This window comes from Ambystoma mexicanum, chromosome 6q (genome assembly GCF_040938575.1).
Source record: "Ambystoma mexicanum isolate Mex_15411 chromosome 6q, UKY_AmexF1_1, whole genome shotgun sequence".
Lineage (NCBI taxonomy): Eukaryota > Metazoa > Chordata > Amphibia > Caudata > Ambystomatidae > Ambystoma > Ambystoma mexicanum.
In genome coordinates, this window is record NC_090937.1 from 1619113659 (window position 1) to 1619139855 (window position 26197).

Here is a 26197-nt window from a genome sequence, read left to right on the forward strand (position 1 = left end):
TACTAACAATATCACACAACCAGACTTAAGCTTCGAGGATGAAAGACTGAGTTGGCCTTGTCAGGGATTCGAACCTGCGATCTTCAGATCCCACACAGATCACAGAACCAAGCACTCAACCCAATGAGCTATCTTCCCGGCCTCGAATGTAGTATGTCATTTGAAAAATAAGTCTGCACAGGCACACCCTATGTACTTCCTTCCTTTTTTCTAGGTTCCCCAGTCTACCTCCCTGACACCCACCCTGTACTCACTTTCTCGTTTTGCTTTGTGTGATGCATTTTCGTTTCTGAGAGATTCCTCTGTTATTACCACTGTAATCTTGCGAAATTTCCTGATAATGCCAAAATTTACAAACTGTGCCTAGCTCCCTAAAACAGCCCCAACTTCATAGGATGTCCTCGTTCCCCCTGCCACCTCTAACCTGATGCGATTTCAACCTTCTTCATCCTCCAAATAGCTTTTTTTGCACTTTTCGTGTTTGCATTCCCCTGATATTACTGCATGAATCGCTGGCATCAAGCAAAATAATTTTGGATTTCCTATGGATCTAGGTAATCACCAGAACATATACATGTATATTTTTAAAGTCAAAACACAAAACGTAGGTCGACAAAGCTTACCACACAAAAACAGAGGTTGCTGAAACCACCAATTATCAGTTCGAACAGTAATATTTTCAGCAGTTCTTGGAAATATCATATCTGTAAACCAGAATGAGAAACGGTTGCATTTTCCCTATGGCAAAAGGTGCTACATAACAGCTGCTGTTTGTAAACCCTACACGTTCATAAAGTCTAATTGCATCATATTGTACCACAGAGGTTTCCAATACTACTGATGTGTAGCCTTCATCCCTGGCAAAGTTTCTAAGTGTCTGGCACAGGGCTTTGCCTATTGCTTTCACATGGTCCTCCTTTCTGGTACATGTGCTTCAGCTCCACTTCACTGCAATGGCCTTTGTTTGGTTGAGCTGCCGCCATGCCAACTACTTTCCCATAAGATTCTGCCACCCAGAAGCAAAAACCTTACCTCTCTATATAATACTGCTGGATATCCGACATGTCTCCCTTTACATTTTCCCTAACATATGATGTAAATACATAATTTGCTCCAAGACAGATTATGGCCAAAATGATTGCAGGAGCTGTGGCAGTAATTAAGAAGAATTTAAAAGTCATGAACAAAACAGGGGGGATTCCAAGCAGAAGGACCTTAACCCGTGGAAGTTTTAAGGCATGGTCATATAAGATAGGAATGTGTTCTTCCATGCCTGATTTGAACAGGTCCCGTACCATCTCATAGTCTTCGTTCTTATAAATTCGAATTTGATAATCAGGTATATTTTCTTTCAAAGTTGGAATTCCTAGAACATGAAACAGATAAGAGAATCGATCAAAGATACACACACATATACACAGAAATCTGGTTGACAAAATGGACATCTGGACAATAATGTGATACAAATGGAAAATCTCTGAACAGTGGAAGAGAAAAGATAATTTGAAGATTGGTGAAAGAATCTGTGAAGAAATTGTATTCCGGGGTCCACAGATTATACCATAAAAAATTATTTGCAAACAATAAGGAGAAAACACAGTGAAAAAACTAACACTGATAATTACAACTGGGGAAGCACAAATCAAACAGGACATTGGACAGGCACTGGTTGATGAGGGCTGACTAGAGGGCCCACTACCAGTTTTATAGGGCGAATACAATAGTTTAAGCATTTTGAAACAATAACAGTTATAAAGTACATATTTTTTATTATTCCCAGGACAGTCAATGGCTGTGTTATGTCATGTCCTTAGTGCTGTGCGTATGTTAATGATACGTGATTGGAGCAGCCAGAGCAACAATATACCAAGGCATCTCTACCATGTGAAGCTGCACCATTTCTCAACCCTCCCCGGAACAATTTGTAATTGGTAAAATAACATTTGTGCTTTATTAATCAGCCATTGGTCAGCACCTGTTGACACGAGACACCCTGCTCCTGGTGGGAAGAGAGACAGTCACGCGGTACCTTCAGATTTTGAACTTGGCAGTGTTTGGAGTTGATACTTTTAAAGCTGGCCACCTCCCAGGGCCACAAATCTTACCGCTTGATTGGTTCCTCCAGGAACACCACGCCGCTCAGCTACCGTTCACATAACCAACTGCTGATCATCATTGGTAGCCCTGTGAACGGATCGCTGGCTCAGGTCCACCTGCCCTACATCCCGAGTGTCTGCTGGATTGGCTTGCTGCCTTGTCTTGACATCACCCAGTGAGGATGTAGATGGCTCAGTCTGCCAGTGATGTGCTGCGTGAGCTTTGCTCACCCGCCCTCCTAGCCTGTGGATGGATGATCATGTGCTTGGAACGGAATTTCCCAGACAGTGCAAATTTTCCCTATTGAATATGGTCTATCTAGGATAGGCTGTTTCTACTGAGTGCTAATTATCCGTGGGCCCTTTGAGATGTTAATATACGCAAGACAACCCCACTCCCCCGATTCCCCATATGATCTCTTCTTATGCTATGTCTGTGTTTTGATTGTCCTGAGTTTTCCCCACCCCTTTTGGTTGCCCTATCCCCCCTTGTTTACTTACGCAGGTTGTATGTTCGCCGCCCTACATGGCACTGATTCAGCACCTTAAGTACAAGATGTTGATGGGATCATATTAGTAGGAAACATTCCATCTCCCATAAAACTCAAATGTAGCAGGTAGCAGTGCCCCCTAACATGTAGCTGCACTCTTAAACCCACCAGGTTCAGCCTACGACCCACTCCAGCCATGGACCTTTGGATTTGAGGGTGACCTAATTTGAGGGCTTTTATGTGACTAGAGCCTTATAAAGTAGATGTTTACCCAAGGCACGCGTACACAACATCTGATTTCACTACATGGACACCTGTAAGGGAACATTTACTTTCATGGTATGGATAAGCTAAAGCATTGCTTGGGTTCTAGATTTTGATTTCCAATTAACTTATTAAGGCTTGGATTTGACAATCAAAAATTGTGTTTTTTTAACAGACTGCAAGACATATTCTTGACCTCAAGCCCACTGACTGTATCTCTCCAGCTCTGAAATCTCTCTACTGGCTCCCGGTAGCTGCAGGGATCAAGTTCAAGACCCTCTGCATCATCCGCAAGGCTTTCTGGAGCCAAGGCCGGCACTACATCCAAAACTCTCTTCCTTAATTCCTTACTTCTCGAGCCCTTCGCTCTGCTGCCTCCAACTCTCTGAGGGTCGGATGCTTCTCCAGGCAGAGTAGGGGGCAGATCACTTTCCTCTGCAGGTACCTCCCTCTGGAACGGCCTCCCTGCCCATCTCAAACTTGAGCCAGACCACCTAATGTCCCCGGAAGCAGCTGAACACTTTCTGTATCTAGTCTGCTTTCTCTCTCTCCCTCCCCTGCTGATCTACCTGCCTGCTGTGCTGACTGGTTGTTTTGCTACTCTCAGAGTTTCATTGGGTACCTGTCTCCTATATGACCAGTCTCCCTGCGCTTCCTGTCGCGCACTTGGGGATGTAGCTATAACCTCTAAAGTCACCCACCTCCTTGCACCTACCCAGAACCGCGTTGCCCGATCGCACTTGCCCCTTCCCTCTCCCTTGCACTTCTCCCACCCCCACCCCTGCTCCTTGCGCTACCGCACTTGCACCATCTGAATGACACAAGGCCTAGCAGGATCGTTTGTCTTGTCTTCCCTCAGTACCCTCCCTTGTCTTGTCGCGCCCAGAAACACGTGTGCACAGGCGTGTTATAAATGACATATGTCATGTCATGGAGAAATGTATTTTCCCAAAATGTCATTGGCTAAATTCCAGGGGGGATATGGCCACCTGTCACTTTTAGGTTGAGAAATGACTGGGATACATAAACATCAACAGCGCAGCTTGCACCCAGATTAACCTCTGGTTGCAACCACAAGAATCAATTAAGGTTAGTGAGTAAGACGAGAACCAAAGGCGCACTAAAGAATATATGCAGGTCATCCGGACTGCCTCCAAGGACCAGAAGAAGGAACAACAAGCTAAGCCCAGAAAGGCACCATGACCATCTTCTGAAAGGTCCACGTGAACAGCACCTGGGCCTGCGCACTGGGCTTGTTTTGTTATGATACCTTTCAGCTATCCTAGAATGCCTCCGTCTTTGCCTTCCATCAGACTGTAACACAGAATTAGATAGACAGGATAGGACAGTGCTTTACAGAGGGTGCAGGGATTCTGTAGGAAACCTGGATAAAATAACTGGAAACAATATGCCCAAGGGTCATCCAAATAATATAGCCATATAGACCAAGGGAGGCGCAACTACGTATCGAATTCTATGATTTGAACCTTTATTTCTTGGAACCTTACAGGACTGTGGTTCTCCTTTTGTCTTTTTATTCAAGCAATAGGCCCTGAGCAGGGGGGGTATTACCACTTCAGGTAATGCCCCGGGGCCCATAGTTACAGGCGCGAGCGAAGGGACAGCACTGACCACATTCCCCGGCGGGGGAAGACGGCAGCCTCCAGCTGTGAAGCTGCTGGGAGCGGGGGATTACCGCTGGTAATACCCACGTTCTAAGCCTCCTCATTGGCTGAGAGGCTGTCACCCCCCCTTCGCTAGGTACTAATAAAAAAAAGTCCACAATCAAGGTCATGTTTCTGCAATGAAGCCGACCCCTTGTCCCAAGCACATAGAGCCTGATTGTGGATGTATACTGACTTCATCTGGCAAATATAAAGTATGGATACTCTGAATAAATGACTCTAATGGATTTACTTCTACTTTACAACCAATTTACTTCACGTTTAAATTATCTCTTCTGAAGGACTTACCTCCTGCATATATCTTGGTGTGTACGCATAGAGCAGCTATTGATGAGTGCCGTGTGAACGACAGCGAAGGAAGTGGTGAAGGGTCAGAGAGGCAGTGGTGAAATAAAAATGGGCCGGGGACAGGGATGTGGACATTTTTGGGAAATAGGAGTACATTTAATTAGATGATTGTGACTTTTGGGGATTGGAGGTGCAGTGGAGATTAAAGACGTTGTTGCGGGAGTATCAGAGACTTACTGTACCAAGATCAGGGAAGTGGTGGGAAAATAATCAGAAGTATTGGCCAGGAATATCCATCCCTGGCCCAGATGGGTAACGGCAGGCTGGTCTTTGGCAAGCTACAGGAGCCCAGTTGGCATCCCTACAGTGTCTGTCAATTGCACTGCTGTTGGTGATACATAATTTAAATAGAGAGTGAGATCAAGTGATCCACTGTTGACCAATTAGAAAGGAGAGTGGAGCCTGAAATGGCTGCCATGATAAAATGGTTAAAAATGTAAGCGAATTAGCATGCAATGCGGGAGTAGGAAGGGAAACGCCAGGCACCAAAGAAAATGTGAGAAGATAAATAGATGTAAGAATGAGAACAGGAAACCTCGCGCCAATGAAAGCTACAACAGAATAATCAAACTAACTCAAGTAAATGAATATAAAAGTTAAAAGTAACGTGGCAATCAATGAAAACCAGCGTGAGTGCAAGACTTAGGGCCTCATTACGACCCAGGCGGTAAGTTACCGCCTGGGCCGTGACTTTACCACCATGGCGTAAACTACGTTTACGCCATGGTGGTTGGCGGACTTACCGCCCCATTCCGACCTTGGCGGGGCGGTAAGTCCCCAATCCCCATTTACCCTTCCCCATTCCCATTTTTGCCCCATAGGGCATAATGGGAGTGGGGAAGGCGTTAATTACGCCACCGTAAATTACGGTGGCGTAATTAACTCCATGGTCCCTTAGCGCCATGGATTTTAACACCTGCTAAAAGCAGGTGTTAAATCCGCCATGGCGCTAAGGGACCTCGTACTCAGGCGGTAAGGGTCGGCGCTGTTTACGCCGTCGTAAAACCCTTACCGCCTGAGTCGTAATGAGGCCCTTAGTATGCTATATAGAACAGTGCAAATTCTTGTCCTATGGTATATAAACCTTTTAAATTGAATAGGAACGCAAAAAGTGAATGTTTGTCACCCCCATTGTCAAAACAATCTCATAAATGGTTTATTTTAAATCCCTGCCGCGCGCGCGCACAGAGTGCCGGTTATGCCTGAAACGCTGGATGCAGGGTGAAAGCCGCTCCCTACAGTCCGTGGATGAATGCCGTATTTCCCTCTAAAAACTTTGCATAATGGTACTTGGACTAACTAGAGACTAAAAAGATAAGTGTATATACTTATCACATATTTCTTTTTTTAACTTATAGATACTTAAAAAAAAGTATTTTTGTTGTGAACCCACACCCCCTGCCGTGTCATCTACTACTTGACCAACGGGCTGCGCGTACTCGGAGTGCGACATAGTGCCTGTTGGCCTGGGGGAGGGGCTGAAGGCTAGAGCAACACGTTTTTCACACAAATTACGTGTTTGGATATCATCTACTAAGCCGTACGATATTGGCATTCTTTTTGTGAGAGCAGAAATCTAAGTTGTGTAATTGTGTTACCCAATTTTCACTGTTTTAAAAATGAAGAAAAAAACGGCAGCTCTTAAAAAAGATGCTATATTAGCTGCTCCCCTGCCCTCAACCCGTAGGGCGAGTATTTCTAGAGCTTCAGTGATGCCTCTTCTCCGACTCCTGAGAATGATCAGGACAAGCTGGATTGTGCACAACAGTGTTCGAATGAGCGCAACCTTCCATTAATTGTGGCACTTAATATTTTAACCGTTGACGACTCATAATTCTCAGAACCTCTTTTTGGTGAGGATCGTGATAATGATGGTACTATTAGGGAACATATTGATGCTTTGGGAACTATGTATGAGAAAGTCTCGACCGAACAGGTCATGAACCGTTCATTTTTGGATACTCCCCCTATTTTTCTCTCTGGGAAAATTTAATGGATGGGACTATCTGAACACCTGGACGTAAGTGAAGGGCAATCGGACGTTACCGCTTTTTGTGGCAAGGTTAAAAAAATGCCGATACGTACGGGTGCTGCAGACTGGACTACTTGGTTTGGTTTGCAGACAAGCAAATACTTGGTCAACTGAGAAAGCATACAGTAATCTTTAATGAAATGCTGAATGCTGCGATATTACTCGATATTTCAAATACCGTGCCTCATAAAATGGATGTATTTGATTCTTATTCAGAACTTCCTGTAAAGGAAGGGGATAAGGTTGCCTCAGGAACCAGGGGGGATATACTTACAGAAGAAACAGCAGAGGTAACCAATCCTGAGGCTCCTCCTCCTCAATCCTCTGACTTAGGTATATTTAATGTAAGAATTTCACCCAAAAAAAGAAATAAATTAACGTAAATTGCCGTTGGCTCAAAGTTTTCTTAATAAACTGTCAAGGAAATTCCCAAGGGATAAATGATTTTGCGACTTAATTGATGAAGTCAGGTGGAGGACGAAGTGCTCACGATCTCTGATTCATCAGTGCTCAAATACACAACCTCCTCATTCTACGATATCCCTCGCTACTAGAGCAACTCAGTGTGAATATCTAGAGGGCTCTAATAGGTTATCAGAAGTTTTGAAAAACCAGAAGAATACAGTTAGTATTGATCAACATCTCAAATCAATTGAGTCAGGTGTAAATGATATATTTGATGTATTTAAATACCCTGCTGCTCTTTCGAGGTCTAATAACCCAATAAAAGCTGGGCACACTGCCTCGAGGGAAGAGGTGGACGTTACTCATTGTGGGCTATTGGGTCCTAGAAAGGAACTACCTATTGCACCTTGGAGGGAATTTTCAAGAAATAATGACTACTTTAAAGCAAAATCAACCATTTTCTTACCAAAGTCGAACGGTGAATCTCAAGCCACAGTGCTTGAGCTGAATCACTTACCTACTAATGGCGACCTGTTAGATAAGGAAAGAGGGGATACATTTCGGTCAGGTATAGGTATGGCACATACTATATATGACAATGTCTATCCCTACCCTGAGAGAGGCGGGCTGTCAGACAGGGGAATGGATGAAGACTCGATCAGACAGTTTATAGACAGAGCTTAACTTCTGATGGAGGAAGTGGTCAACATGCAGCTCATGGATATGATGTTGTTGCTCATGGCACCACTGAAAACGAAACTAAGGATTCTAACAATGATAATGTGGCTAAATCCAGGGACTTTGGTGGAATTGGTAACAAGAATTTAGAGAATTTGAATATCCCTGAGACAAATGTCTTAGAGCTCCGGTGTTGCCAGAAGATCCCAGTCTCACCTTGTACTATTTATTCGAGGAGGTGGGGCCTTATTCCCTAAATAGATCTTATGTACTTAGCGTATTCTCCGACATACCTGAATTAAGTCTAATTTCTTCTGCCGACATCAAACTGATTGACTTCCTTCAATTTATAAGTATAACCTCAATTCACAAGGTGTCCGATTGGCACAGAATTAAGTTCTTTCCTGATTTTTACTTTTCAGGTCAGCCTCCCTGTGAGCTGTATAGACCTGATGATAATAAAGGTCTACTGGAATGCACTTAATTTACCCAATAGCTAGTTGGAAACTGTGCTTGATAGTCTGAGTATGTTAATGTTACGCTCACCTGGTATCCACAGGGGCGCCAGCCAGCAGGGTTACTCGCTGGTATGCTTCTCAGCTTCGTCCTGATGTGGTCTGCGGGGAAGGTTCTGCCTGAAAATACAGGAGGACTGTGTTCAAGACTGACTGACTGGGCTAAGTATCCTCCCTCCACCCCCTTATAATTTCAGTCCCTCTGGCGTCCTCTCCTCACCTTGTGGTAGAATTAAGCGTGCTCTCCGTCCTGACTTCTTTGCAGGGGCTCGTTGTCTTTCATGGCCGAGTGGGGTCCAGTTACTTCACTGACGCCGGCCCGTTTGATATTGTTCAGATAGGTCTTATTGCTGTTCTTTAGTTTTGTTGCTATCCTGCATGCCTTTCTTTGTTTAAAATGTCTCTTTTTTCTCCCTTAGGTATGCAGAGCTTCAGCGCGGCCAACTGGCTTGGTTGAGCCCCGCTGGTAAATGATGCCGCATTAAGAGCGCTATGATGCGGTAAGTACACGCTATGCGCAGCGCTGCAAAGTCTTGCCTTTGCTAACCTGTGTTTTCCTTCCTTGTATGTCGCAGTGTTCTTCAGCGCGAGTGGAATGTCCGGAGTGGTGCCCAGAAGCCTTTTCAGCAGTTCGTAATTTGTAAATGTCTCTACTGCTTTCTTTAATGTTGCCTCTGTCTTCCTCTTTCAGGTCGTTCTGTCCTGGAGGCGTACAGATTCGAGGAAGCTGTTCTCAGTAGCTGCAAGTGTTCAAAGATGAAGACTGCAGGTAAGATGCTGCTGCTAATGATGTTCCTTTTGTCTCCTTGCAGGTTCTGCTTTTCCGAGGTTCGAGGGAATAGCTGGACACGGTGAGCGTCATGTTGCAAGCTGCAAAGTAACGCAAAGCGTGTTGTCTTGCTCGGGTGTGGTTTAAATAGCCCCAAGAAAATAGTCCAGGTAAAGTAGTCCCTAGGCAACCACACCCAAAACACTAGACCGAATAGCTTGGTTCTTAGGAACCAAGCTATGTGGATGCTTCCATGTTGGCTGACAATACAATAAAGTAGTTCCCAAGCACATTGTTTTTCATGGTGTATGAGCCTGGCGCCATAGGTGCCAGGACTGGCCCCATGAGGGCTTTTGAAGAGGATGCCAGGCTCTAGAGGCCTGAGTCCTGACTCCACCTGGCCAATGGGTTTCCCAGAGGGGGTTTTGGGCAAGGGTCGTGACAGTTAATTGATTGACTTTATGAACAGCATGGAGGGTTTATCATAGTGGCAGGTGACTTCAATGCTAACTGTAATCAGGATCCATCTAGTATTGAAGGCTCGTTGTCCTCCTTAGGCTAAGCGAGTTCACAAAAAGGGAGTACATTGTTTAGGGGAGCGCTATGGCAGACACTGGCCAGTAGCTGGTGTCTGGAGCTCGTCCCAAATAATAGCCCACCTGGCATTCAAGAGGTGCCTCACCAATAATAGATTATATCTTTATTTTCCACCAACTTGTTGATAGATCGGGAGAACTTGAGCTACGTCGATCGCCAAGTAGTGCTCACTCCATGCTTATTTTGAACTTCAAATGGGCAATTGGCACTCAACCTCAAACGGTTTACTTTGAGGTAACTGAAATTAATGATAGAGGGAATAGAGTTAAGTGGACTCCTCAAAGGACCAGGAAACTTATTGGAACAATCCTACATGATTTTAATTCAATTACTCTAGAAAAAAAGAAATCAATTATGCGGTGGCTAACTTTCCTGGTTATCTGGGGCACTAGATGAATAAACTGACAAATTTAGATATGTCTGCATTAATATCCCAGCGAAAATATAAACACTCACCTGACTCGCTGGTCATGGAACAAAAAGCGCACTTACGGAAAGAAATAAGAGCAATACTTAAACGGGGAGGTGAAACTTTGTTATTAAAATCTCAGATCAAACATATAAAACAGCAGTATAAAAATTGGATGATCTATCACGGATCCGTGCTTCACGAGAGATAGTGAACACACATTAGCCTCACTGAGAGGTCATAATTCTCACAATTTCTGGGTTATCGTAAATAGCACAAAAGTCACCCAAATACCGTTGGTAACAAATCCGATTCCTGAATATGTTTGGATTGAACACTTTGAAAATGTGTATAAAACACCAGTGATAAGTCAGTGTCCACTCCTGCTCACTATGTACGAATGGTTCGTAGATATATCGGGCAGGAGATAGCTCAAGACATATTAATAACTGTAAAGTTTCAAAAACACTGGGACCTAATAATCTTTTGTACGCTATTTTGGAAGAGAATATCCCTATGTGGTCAAGAATATTGAATATACTCTTTACCGATGATATCAGGTATAAGATAACACCTCCATCCTGGAACATATCATACGTTCTTCCTATTTTTGAAAAAGGAAGTCAAATTTGTTTGCCCCATGAATTACAAGCCTATTTCCTTGATGGACGCAGACTCTAAGATATTTGCGTCAATAGTTCTGGATCATATACAGTTATGGATAGATGAGAACAACATTCTGGATCAAAGACAGATAGGTTTCAGAAAATATGTGTGTACCGACTGTGGTAGGTTTCTTTTAACATGCATACAGTGGAAAGCCTGGTCGAACGACATCCCATCTGTATTTGTTGCCTTGATGGATCTGTTGATGGCAGATAGAACAATTCTGTGGCAAAGGTTGTCGATACTGGGTATAGAGAAAGGTTTATTAGATTTAATCATTCACTTATACTCCAAAACCAAGATGAGGGTGAGGCTAAATACACAAGGTCTAATGTCTAAAGACAAAGTAACCCACAATGGTCTTACACAGGGTGCATATTAGCGCCAACGGAATTCAACTTGTATGTCTCCGGCGCTGGTAAAGCGTTACAACATTGCGGTTTTAATAACACCAAAATAAGGCACGATGAGACTTTAATGGATAGCTTACGCAGGTGATTTCCTCTTGTTGGATTGTACTAGAATTGGCCTGCAACGTTTAATAAAAGCATTTGGAACTTTTGTTCCTGAACTCAAACTGAAAATCAATCCATCAAAGACTATTAACCTTCTTCTTGGTAAGGGTAGTAAAAGTGACTGTAAATATATGTGAAGATGTGAAGACAAAACCATAAAAATCCAGAATGTACTTCACTACGTTGGGTACACTTTTTCCAGTACATATTCTAAAATCTTTTTCAGAAACTGTTTAAAGGTGAAGGCTATTGAAGCATCAAGGCAGTTACACTTAATTGAACGTAAATATGGGAAATACTCATTGTTACCATGTAGAGCATTCTACCTCCTTAAGGTGGTGCCTCACCTGTCATATGGTCTGGAAATGTGTCCCCTTCAGTTAACACACTGGCTACCATTACAAGTCAGGCGGTGGACCATGGTGCTATTAGCACCATGGTCCATGCCGGATTTCGCCATGGTGGATGGCGGAATTACCGCCCCATTCCAAGGTGAGTGGGGCGGTAATTCCCCATTCACCATTTGCCCTTCCCCATTCCCATTTTTGCCCCATAGGGCATAATGGGGATGGGGAAGGCGCTAATTACGGCACCGTAAATTACGGTGCCGTAATTAGCACCAAGGTCGCTTAGCGCCTTGGACTTTAACGCCTGCAAAAAGCAGACTTAAATCCAGCTTTAACCCCAGAGACAACCAACTACCCTCCTCCATCCTTACCTTTGAAAAGTGCATCACATCAGAAATCAAGAAACTCCAAAAAACACAACAACATCAGAGAAAAAATCTCACGAATGGAGAACGTCAAGCCCTCAAAGTACTTGCCAATAACGACAACTTGGTAATCAAGGCGGCAGACAAAGGAGGGGGGATAGTGATTCAGAACGTGGAACAATACAACAACATGGTGATGGCACTGCTGAACGATGAAAACATCTACAAGAGATTGCAGAGAGACCCAACCAGCACCATAAAAGCCAAGATACAAGAAATAACCAAATTCGCATCAGAAAGAGACTGGATCTCGGAGAAAGAAGAGGCCTTCCTCAATACAACTGAGGGAAGAACCCCCGCATTCTATGCGCTTCCCAAGATACATAAAAACAGCGCCATGCCACCAGGAAGACCGATAGTGTCCGGTTGTGGCTCCACTCTGGAGCCCATTTGCCAATTCATAGACTACTTTCTTAAACCACTCTGCCAGAAAACCGCCTCCTACCTTAGAGATACCATGATGACTATCACCATTTTTGAAAATCAATCCTTTGATAACATCAGGAACCAATTAGTCACGATGGACATCAAAAGTCTCTACACAAGCATTCCACAAAACCAAGCAATTGAATGCATTAGACGTCATCTAACTCTACATATGACTCAAAGGAGAGTACCCATAAACTTCATTGTAGAACTACTAGAATTGGCACTCACCAACAATTTCTTCAGCTTTAATGAGTCATTTTACTTACAAGTCTGCGGTAGTGCCATGGGCGCAGCATTCTCCCCGAGCATGGCAATAATTTATATGGCCGAATACGAACAAAGTTTTGTCCTTAACGACCACAACCCCTTCAAGGCAAGCATCCACTCATGGCGAAGATACATTGATGACATTATATTTATTTGGAAAGGAGAAAACAGCGAACTACAGAATTTCTTCACCTGGATTAATGGAAGGTCACAAGACATACAATTCACGATGGAACATGACAACACGAGCATTCATTTTCTTGATCTCAAAATTAGTGCTGAAAACAACCAACTGAAATGCGCCATTTTCAAAAAAGAAACAGACAGAAATACCATCCTTCATTACAACAGCCATCACCCCAAAAACTTACGAAATAATCTGCCTTACGGACAATTCTTGAGAATACGAAGGAATTGCACCAATACGGAAGAATTCAAGTTCCACGCGAACCTTCTGCAACAGAAACTGGCCGACAGAGGTTACCCCAAGAAATTACTCAAAAATACCATGAAGAGGGCCCTCTACACACCAAGAGAAACGCTGTTAACTCCCAAAATACATGACCAAGGGACAGAGAATACATTGGCCTGCATTTCGACGTTTGGATCCAATACCACGCAATTCAGACACTTGATTAAAAAATACTGGCCCATCGTCCGTCTCAGTCTACCGGAGGAACCATTGCCTAGGATGGCACTGAAAAGGAATAAGAACCTAAAAGATTTATTGACTCATGCCAGATCCAGACAAAAACCCACAAGATCCACACTTTGGAACATGCGGGAAATTAGAGGGCACCACCCATGTGGTACATGCCAAGCATGCAACCAGACGAATAAAATGAAATCCTTCCAAATAGGAGATAAAGAATGGGAACTCCGGCAAGTTACCAACTGTAAAACCACCAACGTAATCTACCTCATTGAATGCACCTGCAAACTGAGATATTTAGGCCAAACGGCCAGACCGGTGCATAAAAGAATCAGCGAGCACAAATCAAGGATCAGGTGTAAAATACACACTGCACCTCTGGTACCTCACTTCATGGAACTACAACACCCCCATGACTCATTCAAATGGTGGGTAATTGACCGTGTATTAGGTACCACCAACATTACGAACTCGCTGAACTACAAAGAATCCTGGTGGATATTTAAACTCAACACCTTGGCCGCGGGCCTGATCGAGGCGGCCCCTATGGGCTTTCAAACCTGAGGAGGTCCTGCCTCACCCCCCGGCCTCTTTTGTAGATCAATACACAGGCACAAGCCACCTGCCATCTCTGGCAAGCCCTGTTCATTACTTTCCAACCAGATACTCTGCACCTTGCAGCATGACACAATTCCACGTGCTCCAAACTTAGCATACAGACTTAGCTCTACGAGCCCGGCCCCCCACACTCCCCTCCATATAGGGCCCCAGCCCTAACTTTTACAAATACAGGCCTTCCCTTTCATCTGCGTACAGTTAATCCTCACCAGGATAATCCCAGCCTGGACAGGCATCCACACGAGGCCGCAGCACACCAGGACTTGATCCCAGTTGCTAAGGACACATGGTTGCCAAGGATGCTGCCCTTCCGCAATCATCCACGCATACGAGAGCAAGCAACCACTCACAAGAGTGTCGCTGCACATGCGCACTGAGCTTTAGCCATACATGCCCGCCAGGTCGCCTCGGACACCAACCCTAAGCGACCGCACACTAACAAATGAAACCTTCACAGCATCTGCGCATGCGCGCACCACCAGACACTTCGCCAGCGCACAGGCGCACATATAGGAGCTTCAACAGTTCCGTTTTGCAGCACATCGCGGACCTTCGATTGCTACACGGAGACGGCGGACGCAGCCATGCCATACTCAAGCCTTTCTTTATTCAGGTGAGATCCCCTCAGGACAGGCACTATGACCACCCTTTGCCTTCCCAACTACATCAGTTGCTTACCATGAGCGAGTACATATCCCTGATTGCCGCTTCCCTCCCGCTTGTCACCCCTTGTACTACAGGGTTTGATCCAGACACTGGAACCTGGCAACCAGATACGAACATGGATGCCTCCCACATTAATGCAGTGACCACTCCTGCAAGACACTAACTGCACCATGCACCCCCATCGACCACTGGAAGCACAGGAGTTTCCACACAGCTTCCGGGGACAGGTCAGTGGCTAGACTGGAAGGGCTAACAGCCCTTCACTAATTGTTTTTAACAGCACTCTACCCAGTGCATCCACTTTTTAACCTTCCCCCTACACTTGTCTTTTAGCCTCTCCGGAGCCTTCGGGGCTGCCCTCAGGTCATACCGGCGGGGCCTTGACCAGGGAGCTGTTTCCGTACCAGGTCCCCCTTCATCTTCTGGATCCTCCTCACCAGATCCTTCTGGTTGCTCCTGGGGTTCTCAACTCGGGGTCGCTTCTCTCTCGTTCCAGTGGCTCACATAGTCCGGTGGCAGCTCTGCCTCCACCTGGTACTGTTTGTTTCCATCAGTCCACATTTGTCGGGGCACCTTCTTGAACCACAAAGCATTCCTTGTGATCGACTGGTGCCCTCATGCTGCTGTCACCATCGTTCCTTTCATTCGGGTCACTGTCCAGGGTGCACAGTCATACCGCATTTCAAGCTTGGTCTTTGTGGGGTTTTGCAGCACCAAAACGTGATCGCCAACCTTGTGTCTTGACCTTCTTGCGTTGCATCTGACAATCATGTGTTCCTTTGATGCCACTCTCCTACGTTGAGTGCAGTCGCTTTTGAAGGTGTCTACACCTCTGCATGGGTGGTGTAGTATGGACGAGTTTACCAGTGTCCCATACATGAGCTCCGCCAGGGGGGCAAACCGGTGGACCTGTGGGGCGTCACTCGGTAGTTCCGTAGGAATCGATATAGATCTACTTTCCAGGGGCTGGTTTGAGCCCTCGATATGCGTGACACCTTGTTGATGGTCCGCATGAACCTCTCCACGTCATTGTTCGCCTGTGGCCACCAGAGCAGGATGTGGTGACGTTTGATGTGCAAATCGTCCAGGTATTTCTTGAGCTCCGTACCCTGGAATGGCGGTCCATTGTCAATCTTGATGCATCTTGGCAGGCCATGTGTAGCGAACATCTTCTCGAGTGCAAGTATTACGGTTTCCGCTGCTGTTGAGAATATGATCTCCACTTCTGGGTATCGTGAGTGGTCGTTGATGGCCACCAGCACATATGCCTTGTGTGTCATAAAATCTAGAATGTTCTACGTAAATACAGGCCAAGCCTTGTCAAGCGCAGCAGCTGCCACCTTATGCTAGGCAAAGCTTTGCTCTTCAAAATCACAAAACCGGACGCCTTCTGCCGGACACAGGCTGGCCTTTTTTGCACCAGAGCATTCATTCCACGTGCCTGGGTAGAGACTGCTCTTTGTGCATCACAGAACATGCCACCTTTTTAAAAACACAGGCTCCTGGCTCACCCTTGAACACAGCACTCTACATGTTCAACAAATCACAGGCAGAGCCAGTGTCCTGCAGCATTGTATCCTTTCTGTCAGACAGATGCTGTGCTTTTCACACCACACCACCTAACAGTGTTTTGCGCTGCTGAAAACCAGCACCCTAAGTGTCACCCTCGCCCTTGTGCTGCAGAGGCCATAGCCGGGCTTTGTTCACAGCTGTATTTTCTTTAACTACTGGTTAGTCCCGACACTGACCCTCGTAGAAAGTAGCATCCAACGACTTCGTACAAATAAAAAGCTTGCTTTACTTACCAGGCGAGTAGGCTTTTAGAATCCACCTCGACACAACACTTGCTTTTCCCAAGAGCTAGTCCAAGCAAAGAAAGCTCTTTCTCGTGCCACCGTGAACTTGGAAGCTAACTTCTCTCTGCGTGACGGGGACTGCGCAAAACAAGATACATTTGCTCATGCTCCATAGTTGCTAAGCAACCAAACTTAAACCTAACCTGGCTGCTCTCACTGTATTTCCAGTTTTGGTTGCAGTGTTTCCAGGACATAGAGGCCAGCTGGCCTCTTACCAGGTCCCTCGGTCCCTCCAGCCTGAGGAAGAGCATGTATTTATTTATTTATTTATTGATTTATTTATTTAGTGCATATTGCAGACATGCCAGCGCTGGGAATAACAGCCAACTGGACTCGTGGGCACTGTTATGTGTTCCCCGGGGTCTCGGGGAGGTGGCAGGCAAACACACGGGCACACTCGCACACATGCACAAGGAGATGCGGGACACGCTGCTGGTCTCTGCGCGTCCCGGCGCGAACTGCCGCACGGGCGCGGTTTATTCTCTCTGCGCATGCGTGGCCGAGAACGAGGCCCACGCATGCGCGATAGTGGCGCTGGGGCGTCACATCCCTTCCTTTTTCCCAACAACAGAACAGAACCAAACTCTGGTGCATAACATGTTTACAGTGGAACATAACAGTAACCAACAGTGGTGAGCCTGTGATCCCAAACGTAACTCACCCTTCGCTCAGTCCCCTGAGTCCATGACATAGTCTTTCAGATGGGCTGGAGGCCTCCGACTCCCCCGCACTGGATATCTCGATGTGACCGTTGGCAACACCCGGTCAGCCTCCGTTGTGGAGCCAGGATCCGATGAGGGGACGCCGTCCTGGCCTTCTGATGTTCCTTCCTGGCTCGAGGAGTCATTCGCTACCTGCGGGTCCGCCGGGACATCCAATTTCTTGATAAAGGATCTATTTCGGGTAACGGTACCCCGTTCACTGGCTGCGGTCACCATCGTGCCCTTCACGTGAGTCACTGTCCATGGGCGTGGTTAAAACGGTAGGGACAACTTTCCTTCTGGATGTCTATTTTTTACTAGTACGGAATCTCCAACTCTTACTTCTTTTTCTTGCAGTCCTCTACGTTCACTCTCCTTCTGGTTGTGTACCGCTCTGTCCTCACAAACTTTATCGTCGTCGATGACCCCCGGCCTCCTGCCTTCCAATTCTGGAAACATCCCTCTCGGGCACCGCCCAAAGAGCGCCTCAGCTGGGGCAACCCCTGTGGACTGATGGGGGGTTGAGCGATACACTCAAAGGAAATCCACCACTCTTTGGACCAGATCCTCACCCCTGCTGGCCGAGATCCGCATTACCTTGTTGAGCATTCTCATCATCCTTTCAGCTTCGCCGTTGGCTCGCGGCCATAGCGGGGAGACTCTCCTGTGTTTTATTCCCCTTTCTCGTAGATACTGCGCAAACTGGCTGCCGGTGAACGGTGGCCCATTGTCCAAGCAGATGATCTCCGGGAATCCATGTGCCGCAAACATCTTGTCCAATGCCTCCATGGTGAACTCGGTCGCCGTCGATTCAACCACCTCTACTTCCGGGTACCGTGACCATTGGTCGACAGCCACCAGAAAGTATCGTCCACGGCCTGTCGACCCAAAATCCACATGGACGGTACCCCATGGCTTTTCGCTGCACTCCATCGAACTGATGGGTGGCGCTTTGTCACCCGGTGTTGCCGCCTGGCAGGCCAGACACCTCTTCACGAAGCTTTCCACTTTCCCTTCCAGATCGGGAAACCAGACTTTTGCCCTTAACCTGGCCTTCGTCTTTACGACGCCCTGGTGTCCAATGTGCGCCAGCTCCAGCACGCGCATCCTTAGTCCCCTCGGAATGATGATTTGCTGCCCCCTGAGAAGCAGTCCATCCTCGGAAATCGACAAATCATCTCTCACCCTCCAGAGCGCCTGCAAGTCCTTCTGTGCTTCCTCCTGGCGCCTTGAGTTGTTCCGTAGCACTTCTCTCCAGTCCCCGCTCCTCACTGCTGCCTTGATGATCCGGAAAACTTCATCATTGGAGGACTCTGTCGCAACGGCGAGCCTCGAGAGCGCCATGGGAAGTGCATTATCTACCACTTGACACAGCAGACCCTTACAGTCCGCTTCTCCATGTTCCACTTCGGCATTCTCTTTGCTCGGGTGACGCGATAAATAGTCTGCGGGGTTGTTGGTTCCGGGCCTATACACAAGCTTTACCCCATATTCCATTAGAGCCAGCATCCACCTCTCGATCCGGGGCGGTGGTTTGGATGAAGCTCCCACCAGTATCGGCAGCAGAGGCTTGTGGTCAGTGACCACCACGACTGACTTGCCCAAAATGTACAGGCGGAAATGCCGGCAGCCCCATAGGATGGCCAGAGCTTCCCTTTCGATCTGAGAATATCTCATCTCAGTATTGGAGAGCGCTTTGCTGGCGTAGGCAATGGGTCTCATCTCGCCGTGCTCATCGGGTTGCAGTAACACCGCACCTACCCCCACGGGGCTGGCGTCTACCACCACTTCCGACTCCACAGCCGGGTTGAAGTACACCATGGTGTCTGTGTCTGACAGAGCATTCTTGAGGGCCTGAAACGCCTCTTGTTCTCGGGATTCCCATTTCCATACCGCGTCATTTCGTGTCAGCGCCCTGAGAGGCTCCGCTATCGACGCTAACCCCTTGATGAACCGCCCACAATAAGTCACCATTCCTAGGAAGCTCCTTACTTCCGTGGGGGATTGTGGTGCTGCAGCCTCCTTTATGTCTCTGACTTTTGCCGGGTCCGGTGACACGCCTGCAGCCTGAAAAATGAAACCGAAGAATCCTATCCGGTCTTTGAAAAATTCGCATACTGCAGCACTTGTACTCTGTTGTGCTCAGCAGGAGAAACGCTTTCGCTTCTTGCGTGAGAACTCAGCATTGCGAGCCGTGAGGAGGCTCTTGCTGGTGCGTGTGCTTCCTGGAGGAGGAGGGCTTCTGCAAGTCACGTGACGTATCACGTGACCTCTTCGCCTACAAAACGCCGAGCCATCCGCCCGAGGGGCGAATACTGCAGCACTTGTACTCTGTTGTGCTCAGCAGGAGAAACGCTTTCGCTTCTTGCGTGAGAACTCAGCATTGCGAGCCGTGAGGAGGCTCTTGCTGGTGCCTGTGCTTCCTGGAGGAGGCGGGCTTCTGCAAGTCACGTGACGTATCACGTGACCTCTTCGCCTACAAAACGCCGAGCCATCCGCCCGAGGGGCGAATACTGCAGCACTTGTACTCTGTTGTGCTCAGCAGGAGAAACGCTTTCGCTTCTTGCGTGAGAGCTCAGCATTGCGAGCCGTGAGGAGGCTCTTGCTGGTGCCTGTGCTTCCTGGAGGAGGCGGGCTTCTGCAAGTCACGTGACGTATCACGTGACCTCTTCGCCTACAAAACGCCGAGCCATCCGCCCGAGGGGCGAATACTGCAGCACTTGTACTCTGTTGTGCTCAGCAGGAGAAACCCTTTCGCTTCTTGCGTGAGAACTCAGCATTGCGAGCTGTGAGGAGGCTCTTGCTGGTGCCTGTGCTTCCTGGAGGAGGCGGGCTTCTGCAAGTCACGTGACGTATCACGTGACCTCTTCGCCTACAAAACGCCGAGCCATCCGCCCGAGGGGCGAATACTGCAGCACTTGTACTCTGTTGTGCTCAGCAGGAGAAACGCTTTCGCTTCTTGCGTGAGAACTCAGCATTGCGAGCCGTGAGGAGGCTCTTGCTGGTGCCTGTGCTTCCTGGAGGAGGCGGGCTTCTGCAAGTCACGTGACGTATCACGTGACCTCTTCGCCTACAAAACGCCGAGCCATCCACCCTCGCGGCGTTAAGCCCGTAGGAGACAAGCCCTTTGGCTGTTGTGCGGCTGTTTGGCGGTCTGAGGTGCACCCAAACAGGTATTTACCTAGCGCGCTTCCCGCGCACCTATACCAGCAAGTAACAAGTATAACAACCGTAATGAGACTGCGCAGCTCGCCTCTCGAAGAAGACATGGAAGTACAAGAGGGGTCCTATATAGAAGCAGAGTGCACGCCAGGGAGGGGGGTATCCACAGTCCCTGAAGTAGACTCAGTAGACACACAGGAGACGCAAACCCTTACTGATGCACAACAAACTCCAGCGGAAAGGTTCCCAAATCTCAACATTCAAAAAATATGGAAAAGAGGGTTAGAGTACACTCTGACAACTGAAAAAATCCAGACAAGAATTAATGATCATTTCCCTAGGAAAAGGAACAAGAGCACCAATGACCTAGAGGGCTTTACTGACACTACCTGGCATCTACCATCACATAAATCCAATACCCAGGCCACAAGCACACCAATGGAGGTCTCAGAAGCAAATACCACCCCAACAAACAAAACTCAAGGTTCCAGGGCAATCTTACTGAGAAACCGCAGCCAACAAGAAGAGCCTTTGGCCATCTCACCGGAAGGCCCTCCATTGGCATCAGAAAACACATTGGCAGCCCTGAGCTATGTTTTAAACTCTCTGGTCTCAGTGTTCGAACTACTGAATACAGAGGTGCAAATACAAGCAGGACATCTCTTGGAAATGTCGCAAGAAATTGCGAAAAATGAAGCATCTATGGTCGCTTTAAACAATATCTTGAATAGTATCCTGATTCCAACTCTAAAGGAAACACAAACAGAGGGCATCAAACAGGGGCTAGACATCGCCCAAATTCAAAGCTTACTGAAGGAGGGGGCAAAAAATAACTCAACCACTCATAATCTCATAAAGGCAATCCCCTCGGAAATTCAAAAACTGCAAATACAGAACAAGACTCTAAACGAAGAAGGGTCAAAAGATCCCTTCGATGATACACCACTCTCAAATTCAATCTTGGAAGAATTTAGAAGGTTGGCAAATGTGGATATTGACTATATAGAAGTTCTTAACAACAGCCCTCATAAAACCCAAGAGGAGGAAGGAAAGAAAACCGATAGTACAAATCAAAATATCGAGGCCCCACAGATAACGAGAAGGAGGAAATGTCACAAAAGGGGAAAACAAAGAGAGACCACCTCTTCCCAACCTTCAGGGGAAACAAGGAAGAAACCCAAAAACCAGAAAAATAAGGCAAAAAAGAAAGCAGGGGTAAATTTATTCCTGAAAAACCTCTCTACTCCCACAGCTGAAAAGACAACTGATCCCATTGTCACTGCATCTCCAGCTACTAACCTTTTACAATCATCAAAAACACAGGAGGCCCTCGCAAGCAAGAGCGCCCCTGAGACAACCCAGGGCAAAAAGACGTGCTCAACGGGCAGAGAGAGTCCTAGCAAAACCAAGGTCCAAACATCAAACGCTGGGATGCAAACGGATCTCATATTTCCATTATCTGTAGCTCCCGTTAACCAAAAAAGCATACTGGCTTCTACAAACATCAAGATGGCTCCAATATTTCTAAAACAAAATTTAAATAAAGAACCAAGAAAGGAACACGGTGGGGAGCCCAAGCAAGCATTGAGAAAAATGGCCCCTATTTTTCTGAAGCCGTCAGATAAAAAAGCTCCTGCACTACAAGAAAGAAACACACTTCCCGGGCCAGCCAGCAAAGAAGTGACATCACCAAGCCCCTTACTCAACGAAGGAATTTGCTGGAACGGGTCCGGGAAATTTATAAACCTGGAAAGGTATCCTCAAAACGGAGAAAGAGAGGGAAACGAACAAAAACAACAAATCCCCATAGCAAGAAACGAGGAATTAGCGGCATCAAACTTTACAATCCCAAGGTTGTGGCTTAGACTAGAGAATCAGAGTACAAGGATATCACTATGCAGATCCGTCCTACTGTCAGAAATCCAAAAGAACTATAACCTCTATCTTTTTGATTCAGAGGACATTGAATACTTAGCCTTCCCATTCAGGGAGGATAAATTCTTTGTGGAGATAGCTCTCACCTCAAGAAAGGCACAACAGGCGCTCATTAATAATAAAGACGACCTGGCTATAGAAGGGCTTTGGGTATATGAATCAGAGGAAGAAGGAATGTATGGAAGTTACCGGTGGCATAACCAGACCGCAGAAGAACCTGCATCCACTGCTGAGGGCACTGCCGGAACTTATGGAGAGCCCCAAAGCAGTGCAACAAGCAGCCGCAGTTTAAAAGAAGACCTGATAACTAAACTCCCAGAAATCATCTCGCAAATCCTCCAGAAACTGGGCGAGGAACAGAACAGTCTTTAGTCAGAGAGGCCTTAGATTAGTCTCATGGAACACCAGAGGCCCAAGCTTTTTGAAGAAAAAGCAACTCAAAAACGACCTCTTAGAACGTAATGACATCTTATTATTTCAGGAAACATGGTTAGCTAATCCTATCGAGATAGAGGGCTTCACAGTGCAAAACCTCAGGGCCTCTCAAAAAGCCAAAGGTAGACCAGCAGGAGGAATGCTAATAGCAACTAAAAATTCCGCCATTAAAAACGTGGTCACGCTATGCAATAATCCAGTGGGCATTCAGGCCACTAAAGCAGAGATAAGACAGAATGACTGTCAGGCAAATCTCATTTTGGTAAATATCTACTGGAACCCAGCCATTTCCAAACTCCGAGACTTCATAGGAACTCTAAATGAGCTCTTCTCTAGGGTTAAGATGATCCACAAAGGAGCACAGATCATTGTAGCAGGAGACCTAAACACAGATCTCATCAGTGTAGGGAACAGGAAAAATAGCTCACCTAAATACAGTACTACACAGAAAGGCAAACAATGGCGGGACTTCTTCCAATCATGGGATCTGGACATGCTACCTATAGACGGCAGCAGTAAGGACAAAATCGGACCAACATGGCGGCAAGGAAGTTTGCAATCAACAATAGATTATATCTTCACCTCTTCTTCACTTTCCCTGCACCAACATCATCTCAACTTAGATTGGGAAGGGGGAAGTGACCATGCGAGGATGGAACTCTACTTTCCTGAAATTCAGAGTTCAGCAAACCCACGCTTTAGACAGGAACTGGAGGGCTTTAAAGGGAAATTGAAAGCACTCAAGTACAAACATGGGGGGGTAAACTTGAATGATCAGCTAGCAACCATTCATCCCTCAATAGTGGCCGAAAAGTGTCATCCAGAAAAATTCGGAAAATTCATATGGTCCACCTGCCGACCAAGCAAAGTACAAACAGTGGGGAAACAGACACATCTCCACCACTTCGACGAGGAAACCTTCAAAAGGAAAAGATGCCTGCGACAAACACTGCGAAGTATAAGACAGACCAGAGCAGAAGATCCCGTTGGCTGCATTCAAAAACTCAAAAAAACCAAACAAATCTATAGAAACTGGTCTAAGAATCACAAACATTTAAAAATACAAGAGGATGGGGAGAGAATGCTTTCGCTTCTTAGCACAAATAACTGCAGAAATTTTTGGGCAGTCCTAAATCAACTTGAAACTGGCCAAAACAGGGCTCTTTGCAACTTAGTGTCGGAATGCAAGTGGGTTGAACACCTGGCCAAGAACTTCGGAGCAACAGGCTCAAGAGACATTAATATCAGCAACATCACCTGGTCTCTGGATTTTACCGTAGAAGACATTGAAGAATTAATTACATCATCCTCTACCTCGAAAGCCGCAGGGCCGAATGGCCTCACATACCAGGTGTTAAAAAATCAGCCAAAACTTTGGTCAAAACTGCTATACTATCTCTTTCAAGGAATAATGAGGGAAAAAACTTTTCCTCCATCGTGGAAGAATGCAGTGATGATCCCATTCTTCAAAGGGGGTGACAGGCTAAGTCCAAAATGCTATAGACCCATAGCTCTCTTGGATATAGACAGCAAAATATTCATGAGAATATTGATGAGGGAACTTTCCCTTTGGGTAGAATCAAACGAAATTCTCCCCCCGCACCAAACAGGTTTCAGGAAGGGTCTTTCTACCAGCCTTAATGGCCTTACACTGAACCTATTAAGCGAAAGCTCGAATGAGAAAGAAGGCTCGCCGTTGTATGGGGCATGGGTAGATCTGTCCAGGGCATTTGACATGGTGGACAGATCACTCCTATGGCAGAAAATGAGCAAACGGGGAATTCCAGCTCCCCTGCTGGCTATGCTCGTTGAACTACATAAAAACACTACGATCAGAGTGAGGCTGGATGACGCCGGCAACCTCTCAGAAGCAATCCAGGTTCTAAAAGGGGTACGACAAGGTTGCTTGGGTGCACCTTTGCTTTTCAATCTTTTCCTCTCAGACATAGGAGACTTCTTGGCCTCGGCGTCGCTGATCTGTCCCAGGATCAACAGCAGAAGAATTCACTGGCTGGCCTATGCGGACGATCTCGTTCTCTTGGATGGATCACCATTAGGACTGCAACATCTCTTATCTAAACTCAATGAATACGCCAAGTTAAATGGCCTTAAAATAAACCCACTAAAATCTAAGGTCCTGGTTTTCAAACATCCAAGGAAAAAGGTAACATCAAGGATCTGGGTTTTGGATAATGAGGAAATTCCCAGAGTAGATGAGCTAACATACCTGGGATACGAAGTCTTAGCCCATCCAACTGTAAACAAGGCGAATTCATCCATTCACAACAAGACCTCGAAAATCATTGCGCAAATGAAAAACCTAAATGGAAAATTCTGTAAATTTTCACTGTTACCACTCAAGAAATTCTATGTAGGCAAAGTAGTTCCTGTCCTCCTCTACGGATTGGAGGCAAAACCTCTGCTGTGGAACTATGATTGGTACAAAATTGAGGGCCTTATTTGGAAATCCTCCATCAGGCTTCCAATGTGTACAGCGTCAGCTAGTCTGAGGTTCGAATTAGGCTTGACCTCACTGAGCTGCTACGCAGAGTGGAAACTCCTCTCACTATACCGTAATATAATCACAGCCAGTGAGGCCACCCTCTTTTTCGACATAAATCAACATCTAAAGAAAGCAAAATCAAAACAGCTATCGAGCCTAGAAAAGAAGATCGGACAGATTCTGCATAAGCTTGATTTAACAACAGAAACCCTGCTACAAAACCCTTTGAAAGTAAAAAAAAACCTAAAAATGGCTGACTGGATCGACACAATCACAAGAGTCAGAAACTTAAAACCACTGAACTATTTCCTGATAGTAGACAGGAAACTGGGAACCATGCCACGCTATCTGGAAAAATTCCCAGATCGTGAAACAAGAAACAGTTTTCTCAGACTACGTCTGAATTTAGCCCACACAGGAGAAATACTGGCTCAAAGAAACCAGGGAGAGAAGGCAATAAAATTCTGTGAAATCTGCAAAACTCCGAACCTCCAAACCTTGAAACACTTGCTATTGGAATGTGAAGGCACATGGGCCATAAGAGTGACTTTCCTGAGGAGATTCGTCAGCAGAGAAGAGAGCTTAATCCAAGATGCATTCTGGAACAGACTGATCTCCGGCCAGGAAATTATGCTCACTGCCGCGATAGTAAAAGTATCAGAGGAACTCACCATTTTAACAAAGCATCAAAAGATGACACAGTCTAATGAGCTGCCTGGTGGTCACTCATT

General features: G+C 46.3%; 1 pseudogene; it reads right to left on the reverse strand.

Moving 5' to 3' along the window:
• Nucleotides 1-679: 679 nt before the first annotated feature.
• LOC138515391 (probable N-acetyltransferase camello) lies at nucleotides 680-10352 on the reverse strand (annotated as a pseudogene).
• Between the last annotated feature and the right edge of the window lie 15845 nt (nucleotides 10353-26197).